Source organism: Mizuhopecten yessoensis, unplaced genomic scaffold, assembly GCF_002113885.1.
Source record: "Mizuhopecten yessoensis strain PY_sf001 unplaced genomic scaffold, ASM211388v2 scaffold10323, whole genome shotgun sequence".
Classification (NCBI taxonomy): domain Eukaryota; kingdom Metazoa; phylum Mollusca; class Bivalvia; order Pectinida; family Pectinidae; genus Mizuhopecten; species Mizuhopecten yessoensis.
Window position 1 is genome coordinate 207,544 of NW_018408489.1, and position 11,268 is coordinate 218,811.

Sequence of the window (11,268 nt, forward strand, 5' to 3'; positions counted from 1 at the left end):
TTACGATCATGCAATAGGGGACAGCAGGTACAATTCTTACGCCCTACCTGCAGGCAAGTAATCGGAAAGCTTAGGCTAAGTGCATAAGATTTTTTAAACTAGTCAATTAACAATCAGAAGCACAATATATTAGATGTGTTATGCTGGCGATCTTTCGATTGTAGAACCGTTTAAACCACAAATGGTCGACATCTGACGGGTGCCTTTGTCATGGTATTTCAGTGAGATATCACTATAAAGTCGGCATCAGATCCATGCTATCACGTAAGGAGGAAAATATACCTACATACCCTGTCTCCGGCGTACACATATGCAAGCATACACAACACGCATGGAGGCACGTCCTAAAATGACCCCTGCTGTTTATCAAACATTTATGCTTCTGCTGGGCATAAAGAAACGAATATAGTCATACATTGTACAACCAAGATAATCCATGGGTTATAACATGGAAAAGGTTGGGATCCCACCCCTATACATGTAACAACATATTAACATATCTTCCTTATTCATCTTAGTAAACTCTGACTTCATATAAAAAAATGTAAACGCAATGAATAAAAAGTTCTTCTGAATGATGCTTGTGTCACATATTGCGTCGTTCACGCTTCAGCGAGATAACTGGTAATGCAAACAATGGTGGATTCCTTCTTTTGACGGGTCCGGCCAAATACTTGGGAATCTATTTGCAATAGTACTTTTAATGAGATTTTTTTGTGATAATTGCAAACAAATATCCAGTTCAGTGATTCCGGCTCTGTCGCCTTTGATTTGCATTTATTTATTGATAAAAATGTAATGATATTAATTTCCTATAAATAGACACAACTTTGTTCTTGTGTGTTTCGAGAAATTGTGCATTTAGGTATGGCAAATTTATCAAAGTCATCATACTGCATTAGGGGCATTCCAAACATTCTCTTGATAATGATGTTAATTTTGGTGATGTTCAAATGAATATGTTGTCTTTGTTTACAGAAATGTTTTTTTGTATAATGATTTTCAATTATGTTCATATTTCATGGAGTATATGAACATACAAATGTAGTTTCTTTCATCCACGAAATTACAGGTTACGCTCATTTTCTTTCTCTGCACCCCCAAAAAAGTACAAGATATAAAAACTATCAATCACAAGGTTGAAACCTTTCTGGGAAAGATTACAATGGCACGATCCTCGACTTCAATTCCGGTCAATTTTACCGTTACGCTGCCACCTGATTCGATTGATGTACGTGTATGGCTCAGACTAAAAGCCTACTTGTGTCATCCAAAATTTGGCGCGTACAGAGCTTTCAATTTCATCATTGCAATTTTAAGGTTGCAGAAAACTTAACAGAGCGTAACCTTAAGGTTTTGTAAGGCGATTGTCTTTTAAAACTATTATTTGCACACATTAAAATGGATTCTACCATATTTCATAGTTGTTTTTCGTATAGCCGCCAAATAAACATCGTAGCTATGTTTTGTATGTGTTGAAGCTTACATTGTTCCTTATAGAAACTACTTTTTTACAAGGTAAGCTTCAACACACGAAATTAGATTTTCCACTGAAAGTATATTTATTTGGTTGTATCATTTCTGCAATTTAGGGAAGAAATCCAGACGTGTTTCAGAAAATACCTACTATTCTAGCACATTTGGTTTCGCCACCGTTTTATTTTGTTGGGTTTCATGATGTTTGTTTTGTTTTCATTTTGTTCAACGTTCTATCTACAGCTAGGGTCATGTGTGTTGTGTATGCGTGGTGCTGTGTGTTGTGTATGCGTGGTGCTGTGTGTTGTGTATGCGTGGTGCTGTGTGTTGTGTATGCGTGGTGCTGTGTGTTGTGTATGCGTGGTGCTGTGTGTTGTGTATGCGTGGTGCTGTGTGTTGTGTATGCGTGGTGCTGTGTGTTGTGTATGCGTGGTGCTGTGTGTTGTGTATGCGTGGTGCTGTGTGTTGTGTATGCGTGGTGCTGTGTGTTGTGTATGCGTGGTGCTGTGTGTTGTGTATGCGTGGTGCTGTGTGTTGTGTATGCGTGGTGCTGTGTGTTGTGTATGCGTGGTGCTGTGTGTTGTGTATGCGTGGTGCTGTGTGTTGTGTATGCGTGGTGCTGTGTGTTGTGTATGCGTGGTGCTGTGTGTTGTGTATGCGTGGTGCTGTGTGTTGTGTATGCGTGGTGCTGTGTGTTGTGTATGCGTGGTGCTGTGTGTTGTGTATGCGTGGTGCTGTGTGTTGTGTATGCGTGGTGCTGTGTGTTGTGTATGCGTGGTGCTGTGTGTTGTGTATGCGTGGTGCTGTGTGTTGTGTATGCGTGGTGCTGTGTGTTGTGTATGCGTGGTGCTGTGTGTTGTGTATGCGTGGTGCTGTGTGTTGTGTATGCGTGGTGCTGTGTGTTGTGTATGCGTGGTGCTGTGTGTTGTGTATGCGTGGTGCTGTGTGTTGTGTATGCGTGGTGCTGTGTGTTGTGTATGCGTGGTGCTGTGTGTTGTGTATGCGTGGTGCTGTGTGTTGTGTATGCGTGGTGCTGTGTGTTGTGTATGCGTGGTGCTGTGTGTTGTGTATGCGTGGTGCTGTGTGTTGTGTATGCGTGGTGCTGTGTGTTGTGTATGCGTGGTGCTGTGTGTTGTGTATGCGTGGTGCTGTGTGTTGTGTATGCGTGGTGCTGTGTGTTGTGTATGCGTGGTGCTGTGTGTTGTGTATGCGTGGTGCTGTGTGTTGTGTATGCGTGGTGCTGTGTGTTGTGTATGCGTGGTGCTGTGTGTTGTGTATGCGTGGTGCTGTGTGTTGTGTATGCGTGGTGCTGTGTGTTGTGTATGCGTGGTGCTGTGTGTTGTGTATGCGTGGTGCTGTGTGTTGTGTATGCGTGGTGCTGTGTGTTGTGTATGCGTGGTGCTGTGTGTTGTGTATGCGTGGTGCTGTGTGTTGTGTATGCGTGGTGCTGTGTGTTGTGTATGCGTGGTGCTGTGTGTTGTGTATGCGTGGTGCTGTGTGTTGTGTATGCGTGGTGCTGTGTGTTGTGTATGCGTGGTGCTGTGTGTTGTGTATGCGTGGTGCTGTGTGTTGTGTATGCGTGGTGCTGTGTGTTGTGTATGCGTGGTGCTGTGTGTTGTGTATGCGTGGTGCTGTGTGTTGTGTATGCGTGGTGCTGTGTGTTGTGTATGCGTGGTGCTGTGTGTTGTGTATGCGTGGTGCTGTGTGTTGTGTATGCGTGGTGCTGTGTGTTGTGTATGCGTGGTGCTGTGTGTTGTGTATGCGTGGTGCTGTGTGTTGTGTATGCGTGGTGCTGTGTGTTGTGTATGCGTGGTGCTGTGTGTTGTGTATGCGTGGTGCTGTGTGTTGTGTATGCGTGGTGCTGTGTGTTGTGTATGCGTGGTGCTGTGTGTTGTGTATGCGTGGTGCTGTGTGTTGTGTATGCGTGGTGCTGTGTGTTGTGTATGCGTGGTGCTGTGTGTTGTGTATGCGTGGTGCTGTGTGTTGTGTATGCGTGGTGCTGTGTGTTGTGTATGCGTGGTGCTGTGTGTTGTGTATGCGTGGTGCTGTGTGTTGTGTATGCGTGGTGCTGTGTGTTGTGTATGCGTGGTGCTGTGTGTTGTGTATGCGTGGTGCTGTGTGTTGTGTATGCGTGGTGCTGTGTGTTGTGTATGCGTGGTGCTGTGTGTTGTGTATGCGTGGTGCTGTGTGTTGTGTATGCGTGGTGCTGTGTGTTGTGTATGCGTGGTGCTGTGTGTTGTGTATGCGTGGTGCTGTGTGTTGTGTATGCGTGGTGCTGTGTGTTGTGTATGCGTGGTGCTGTGTGTTGTGTATGCGTGGTGCTGTGTGTTGTGTATGCGTGGTGCTGTGTGTTGTGTATGCGTGGTGCTGTGTGTTGTGTATGCGTGGTGCTGTGTGTTGTGTATGCGTGGTGCTGTGTGTTGTGTATGCGTGGTGCTGTGTGTTGTGTATGCGTGGTGCTGTGTGTTGTGTATGCGTGGTGCTGTGTGTTGTGTATGCGTGGTGCTGTGTGTTGTGTATGCGTGGTGCTGTGTGTTGTGTATGCGTGGTGCTGTGTGTTGTGTATGCGTGGTGCTGTGTGTTGTGTATGCGTGGTGCTGTGTGTTGTGTATGCGTGGTGCTGTGTGTTGTGTATGCGTGGTGCTGTGTGTTGTGTATGCGTGGTGCTGTGTGTTGTGTATGCGTGGTGCTGTGTGTTGTGTATGCGTGGTGCTGTGTGTTGTGTATGCGTGGTGCTGTGTGTTGTGTATGCGTGGTGCTGTGTGTTGTGTATGCGTGGTGCTGTGTGTTGTGTATGCGTGGTGCTGTGTGTTGTGTATGCGTGGTGCTGTGTGTTGTGTATGCGTGGTGCTGTGTGTTGTGTATGCGTGGTGCTGTGTGTTGTGTATGCGTGGTGCTGTGTGTTGTGTATGCGTGGTGCTGTGTGTTGTGTATGCGTGGTGCTGTGTGTTGTGTATGCGTGGTGCTGTGTGTTGTGTATGCGTGGTGCTGTGTGTTGTGTATGCGTGGTGCTGTGTGTTGTGTATGCGTGGTGCTGTGTGTTGTGTATGCGTGGTGCTGTGTGTTGTGTATGCGTGGTGCTGTGTGTTGTGTATGCGTGGTGCTGTGTGTTGTGTATGCGTGGTGCTGTGTGTTGTGTATGCGTGGTGCTGTGTGTTGTGTATGCGTGGTGCTGTGTGTTGTGTATGCGTGGTGCTGTGTGTTGTGTATGCGTGGTGCTGTGTGTTGTGTATGCGTGGTGCTGTGTGTTGTGTATGCGTGGTGCTGTGTGTTGTGTATGCGTGGTGCTGTGTGTTGTGTATGCGTGGTGCTGTGTGTTGTGTATGCGTGGTGCTGTGTGTTGTGTATGCGTGGTGCTGTGTGTTGTGTATGCGTGGTGCTGTGTGTTGTGTATGCGTGGTGCTGTGTGTTGTGTATGCGTGGTGCTGTGTGTTGTGTATGCGTGGTGCTGTGTGTTGTGTATGCGTGGTGCTGTGTGTTGTGTATGCGTGGTGCTGTGTGTTGTGTATGCGTGGTGCTGTGTGTTGTGTATGCGTGGTGCTGTGTGTTGTGTATGCGTGGTGCTGTGTGTTGTGTATGCGTGGTGCTGTGTGTTGTGTATGCGTGGTGCTGTGTGTTGTGTATGCGTGGTGCTGTGTGTTGTGTATGCGTGGTGCTGTGTGTTGTGTATGCGTGGTGCTGTGTGTTGTGTATGCGTGGTGCTGTGTGTTGTGTATGCGTGGTGCTGTGTGTTGTGTATGCGTGGTGCTGTGTGTTGTGTATGCGTGGTGCTGTGTGTTGTGTATGCGTGGTGCTGTGTGTTGTGTATGCGTGGTGCTGTGTGTTGTGTATGCGTGGTGCTGTGTGTTGTGTATGCGTGGTGCTGTGTGTTGTGTATGCGTGGTGCTGTGTGTTGTGTATGCGTGGTGCTGTGTGTTGTGTATGCGTGGTGCTGTGTGTTGTGTATGCGTGGTGCTGTGTGTTGTGTATGCGTGGTGCTGTGTGTTGTGTATGCGTGGTGCTGTGTGTTGTGTATGCGTGGTGCTGTGTGTTGTGTATGCGTGGTGCTGTGTGTTGTGTATGCGTGGTGCTGTGTGTTGTGTATGCGTGGTGCTGTGTGTTGTGTATGCGTGGTGCTGTGTGTTGTGTATGCGTGGTGCTGTGTGTTGTGTATGCGTGGTGCTGTGTGTTGTGTATGCGTGGTGCTGTGTGTTGTGTATGCGTGGTGCTGTGTGTTGTGTATGCGTGGTGCTGTGTGTTGTGTATGCGTGGTGCTGTGTGTTGTGTATGCGTGGTGCTGTGTGTTGTGTATGCGTGGTGCTGTGTGTTGTGTATGCGTGGTGCTGTGTGTTGTGTATGCGTGGTGCTGTGTGTTGTGTATGCGTGGTGCTGTGTGTTGTGTATGCGTGGTGCTGTGTGTTGTGTATGCGTGGTGCTGTGTGTTGTGTATGCGTGGTGCTGTGTGTTGTGTATGCGTGGTGCTGTGTGTTGTGTATGCGTGGTGCTGTGTGTTGTGTATGCGTGGTGCTGTGTGTTGTGTATGCGTGGTGCTGTGTGTTGTGTATGCGTGGTGCTGTGTGTTGTGTATGCGTGGTGCTGTGTGTTGTGTATGCGTGGTGCTGTGTGTTGTGTATGCGTGGTGCTGTGTGTTGTGTATGCGTGGTGCTGTGTGTTGTGTATGCGTGGTGCTGTGTGTTGTGTATGCGTGGTGCTGTGTGTTGTGTATGCGTGGTGCTGTGTGTTGTGTATGCGTGGTGCTGTGTGTTGTGTATGCGTGGTGCTGTGTGTTGTGTATGCGTGGTGCTGTGTGTTGTGTATGCGTGGTGCTGTGTGTTGTGTATGCGTGGTGCTGTGTGTTGTGTATGCGTGGTGCTGTGTGTTGTGTATGCGTGGTGCTGTGTGTTGTGTATGCGTGGTGCTGTGTGTTGTGTATGCGTGGTGCTGTGTGTTGTGTATGCGTGGTGCTGTGTGTTGTGTATGCGTGGTGCTGTGTGTTGTGTATGCGTGGTGCTGTGTGTTGTGTATGCGTGGTGCTGTGTGTTGTGTATGCGTGGTGCTGTGTGTTGTGTATGCGTGGTGCTGTGTGTTGTGTATGCGTGGTGCTGTGTGTTGTGTATGCGTGGTGCTGTGTGTTGTGTATGCGTGGTGCTGTGTGTTGTGTATGCGTGGTGCTGTGTGTTGTGTATGCGTGGTGCTGTGTGTTGTGTATGCGTGGTGCTGTGTGTTGTGTATGCGTGGTGCTGTGTGTTGTGTATGCGTGGTGCTGTGTGTTGTGTATGCGTGGTGCTGTGTGTTGTGTATGCGTGGTGCTGTGTGTTGTGTATGCGTGGTGCTGTGTGTTGTGTATGCGTGGTGCTGTGTGTTGTGTATGCGTGGTGCTGTGTGTTGTGTATGCGTGGTGCTGTGTGTTGTGTATGCGTGGTGCTGTGTGTTGTGTATGCGTGGTGCTGTGTGTTGTGTATGCGTGGTGCTGTGTGTTGTGTATGCGTGGTGCTGTGTGTTGTGTATGCGTGGTGCTGTGTGTTGTGTATGCGTGGTGCTGTGTGTTGTGTATGCGTGGTGCTGTGTGTTGTGTATGCGTGGTGCTGTGTGTTGTGTATGCGTGGTGCTGTGTGTTGTGTATGCGTGGTGCTGTGTGTTGTGTATGCGTGATGCTGTGTGTTGTGTATGCGTGGTGCTGTGTGTTGTGTATGCGTGGTGCTGTGTGTTGTGTATGCGTGGTGCTGTGTGTTTCATGACGACTTATTTTCCTTTTGATGTCTGTTCAGGTTCTGTTGTTGTCTTTTTGTACCAACTTTGATCTATGATGTTGCGCTTTCATATTCAACTGGACACCAAATAGAAAGTACAAATATCATTCTGCACAATCAATTAGACATATTCTTTTCGAACTGTGAACCCAATATTTCCATAGATATTAATTAAACTATGTGACGAGAACGCAACACCGAAATATTGTATTGTTTAAACTTCATCAGAGCAGTTTGTTCTGTCAGGGTTTTCACCCCAGTTAGCCCCAATGCATCAGCCAACCTTGTTCTGGAAAAAAATCACCGAGAGGAAGACGTGTATACCGGGATATGTTCTCAACAAGGTGTTACCCCTTAAAGTGGAACCAACGGGACGTATCACAGCAAAGGGAGATTCGGTCGGTTTTAAAGATAAGTCTGATTCCGGCAAAACGTAACGAAACTTTTCAAGTGGTATGTAAAACTTTGGCAACGTAGCATTTGTGGTCATATGTAATATATCTTGTGCATGTTGTTCATTCAATGTCGATAATATGTAGTACACTGTATTTCAAATAGTATACAATGCATTATATGATTTTCATGTTACGTAATATTGCTGGTTACATGTACATTTAGTAATTGCATTATCATATACATGTGTGCTTGTCCGTGGGTTGTTTTGCATTTCAATGTGTGATAGTTCTGCAATGTAGCTGTGCATAGGCCATATCCCAGACAATACACATATCCGTCCGATATTCGACATATCTGCCAGGCAAGATTCTGAAAAAACCCACCAAAAAAACACCATGATAATCTCCATATACCATTGTAAATACCATTATGTTACATACTTATTAAGTGTCCGCAGTGATCGCCAAAAAAAGGATTGAACATGGACTGTAAAAATCTCAACCAAACGGGTAATATTAATGGTGAAAAAAGGATCAAATAATAATACAGAAATTGCACTCGTTTTATCCAAAAATATTCTGCACAGCAACCTATACAGTCATACAGTGGCGAACCCTAGTATGCGTGTAGTGATCAATTTGAAAGTATAAAAACAGCCCGATCAGCAGGACATAAACAATGTAAACAAGTCTTACTACATACTGTTTACCGGTAACCTTTCGCCCAATTGAATTTCCTCCCTCCCGTAAATCAGTTTTCGCGCAATGTTATTTTTCGCCCTTTACATAATATTACGGTGTATGGTGTGTTGTGGGCTTCTTTTCACCGTCGTGATAAATTTACCCTCATTTATGATGACCAAAAAGGCGAGAGTTCAAGTTCGGCGAAATTTCTCCGGTTTACAATATTGAAGTAATAAATCAGGACCTCTTAGCAGGCCCTAAACTGAACCATGTATAGTGTGTTTGGTACGTTCCATCGAGTACAACCCTAATAATTCGACTAGGCTGTACACCGGAAATTATCAAGTAGGTAACTACTTGTCGATTTACTTCTGCTATAGCTACATCACCTAGGACAGATTAAAAATGAAGTCGTGATCCAAGATGTCATAGTGGTTAAGGCGACTGACCGACTTATCACTAGCTCTTTACTTCAGGGTCGAGGAGTCGAGGCCTACGTGAGGCAGTCGCCATGTACTTCCGCAGGTCGTTGGTTTTCCTCTGAGTACTCAGGTTTTTCTCCTTCACTAAAACCTGGCACGTCTGTTACGGCACGATTTCTCACCTCGACACGATTTCTCACCCGGGTGAGAAATCGTGTTAGGAGTATGCATATTATCCTTTTATCTTTTTTATAAAGGGACTATTTCCAGCTATGTTAAAATTACATAGGAGCCTGCTCCCTCATTAATTTTGTTTTAGAAGTGCTACGAGATCTATGCTGTTGTTTTAACTTTTTTCAATCCCTTATACATCCGATGTTATTACTTTGAATCAATCTTCTAAATATTTAGATGATTAATTAACCTTCTTACAGCATGGGGTCGAAAAATGGAATATCAGCCTGAAAATATTTTTCTGAAAAATGATCGTATTTTTTGCATCGTATTACTTGGGAAAGGACGTTTACCCTCATTTAGTGCTGTAATAATATATTTATCATCCAGAATGTGAGTTAAATCGAACATTTTGTGAAATTTTAATGTAAAATATAGAATTTTCAATCTTATTATACTTGTGTACCAAAAATTATCATAGTATGAAGAAGTGGTGTTATTTTAAATATGTTTGCAAAAATTCAGTCCAAAAATGTGCTGAAAAGTATTCATTTCGCACAACAAAGTCCCCAGTGTGCCAAAAACGGTGAGGGCCTAAGACACATCCCTGGCGTCCACTTAAAAGCAATGCACATAATTACAGGTAATTGGTTACTAAATTCGTTGCCTACAATAAATCTTTCAGTGCATGTAAGGTCACAAACAATTCCAAATTCCAATTTATTTCATCACTTGGCGTGATTTAACAATCAATTTTGAAATTAAATGTAATTTTCTTGTCACTTTTTAGAATTTGCTCTTATACATTTTTTTTATTTTTTATACATTTTATCATCAGACTTTCGTTTTTACATTTACATTTTACATCGATATTTCATACTCGGTTGTTAATATTCATTTCATTTCAGAATATTTATTGTTCAGATCTTAGATACAAAGGAATTGGGCAACAGGCAAAGCCTATGAGCGCCCTCTCCTTACAGTTATAAACAGTTTACACATATCATATTGAATTGAAGTAATGATAAAACATTTATATTATGTACATGAATATTGATATTTGCATGTCATTATTAATTTTTTGATAATTGTTGTACAAAAACTAGATTTTACAAAAAAATGGCAATTAAAATGATGCTGGTGGACAGAGCACATAGTAAAAGTATGTACTGGTATCATTCCACACAGCAAAGTCATGAGATAAACAAGTAAGTGTAATCTAGTTAAAGCGTCTTGTATCTTTAACGAATCTCTTAACCATCTCCAAGATACTTATGTTCATATTGATATCAAGTCTTTGACATCCATAAAGAAAAGTCTGGGTATTTAATGGAATAATGTCATTAAAAGCAGAAATGGAGTTCAGGAGAATTTGCCTTTGATTAGTATACAGAGTACAATGGAAGAAGAAGTGATCACAGTCCTCAACAGGAGAACTACATAAGCAGGCAGGGGTATCAATTAGGTGAGATTCAAATAGATCTGAATTCAGGTTACTGGCACAGTTTCTAAGTTGACATAAGGTAATATTAAATTTTCGATCACCATTGTATTTAAAAATATCAGTACATTGGGGTTGAGAATCCATTTCATCTGAGTGTAAAAAATCTCTTTTTATAGATCCAATGGATGTCATTGTGGGATACAGGCAAGTTGGATTATTCCATTCAGACATCAGTTTCGGGAAAAAACTGGCATTATATAACTGAGTTCTTGGTATAGGAACATCAAAAATTCTATTGTGGCGAAGATGATAATTGTCAGTATTATCATTAATGTACGGTTGAATTATATCATAGACATGAGAGGGACATTTCCTATTATATATTTTATAAAAAGTAATATTTTGATGCAAATGTCTTCTTCTATTAAGTGTTATAAAACCAGATTCTCTATATAAGATAGCATGACTTGTTCCACGTCTTAACCCTAAGATAATACGTGCTGCTTCTAGTTGGATAGACTCCAAGACACTGCATTCATTCTGCGTGCAGTTTGCCCATATAATATTTGCATATTCCAGAATTGGACGTATAAATGTGATATATATAGTTTCGAGTGATTTTCTATCAATTTTGTATTTCAACATTCTAAGTATATTAATTCTTTTATAAGCTTTTTCGTATATATAGTTTATGTGGTTAGACCAATTAGCCTTGCTGTTGAAAAACAAACCTAGGTGTTTATGATTAGAAACATTAATAATTGATGATTCATCAAAATATAGGTTAGGATGCAGTGTCTCAGAGTCAACCCGCCTCGAGAAGAGCAGGGCTACAGTTTTATCTGGATTAAAGATAATTCCCCATGTTCTAGCCCAGATTGAAATTTTCCTCAGATCATCATTTAATATATTAGCACATTCTTGCCTGTCTCCCTCAATGAGAC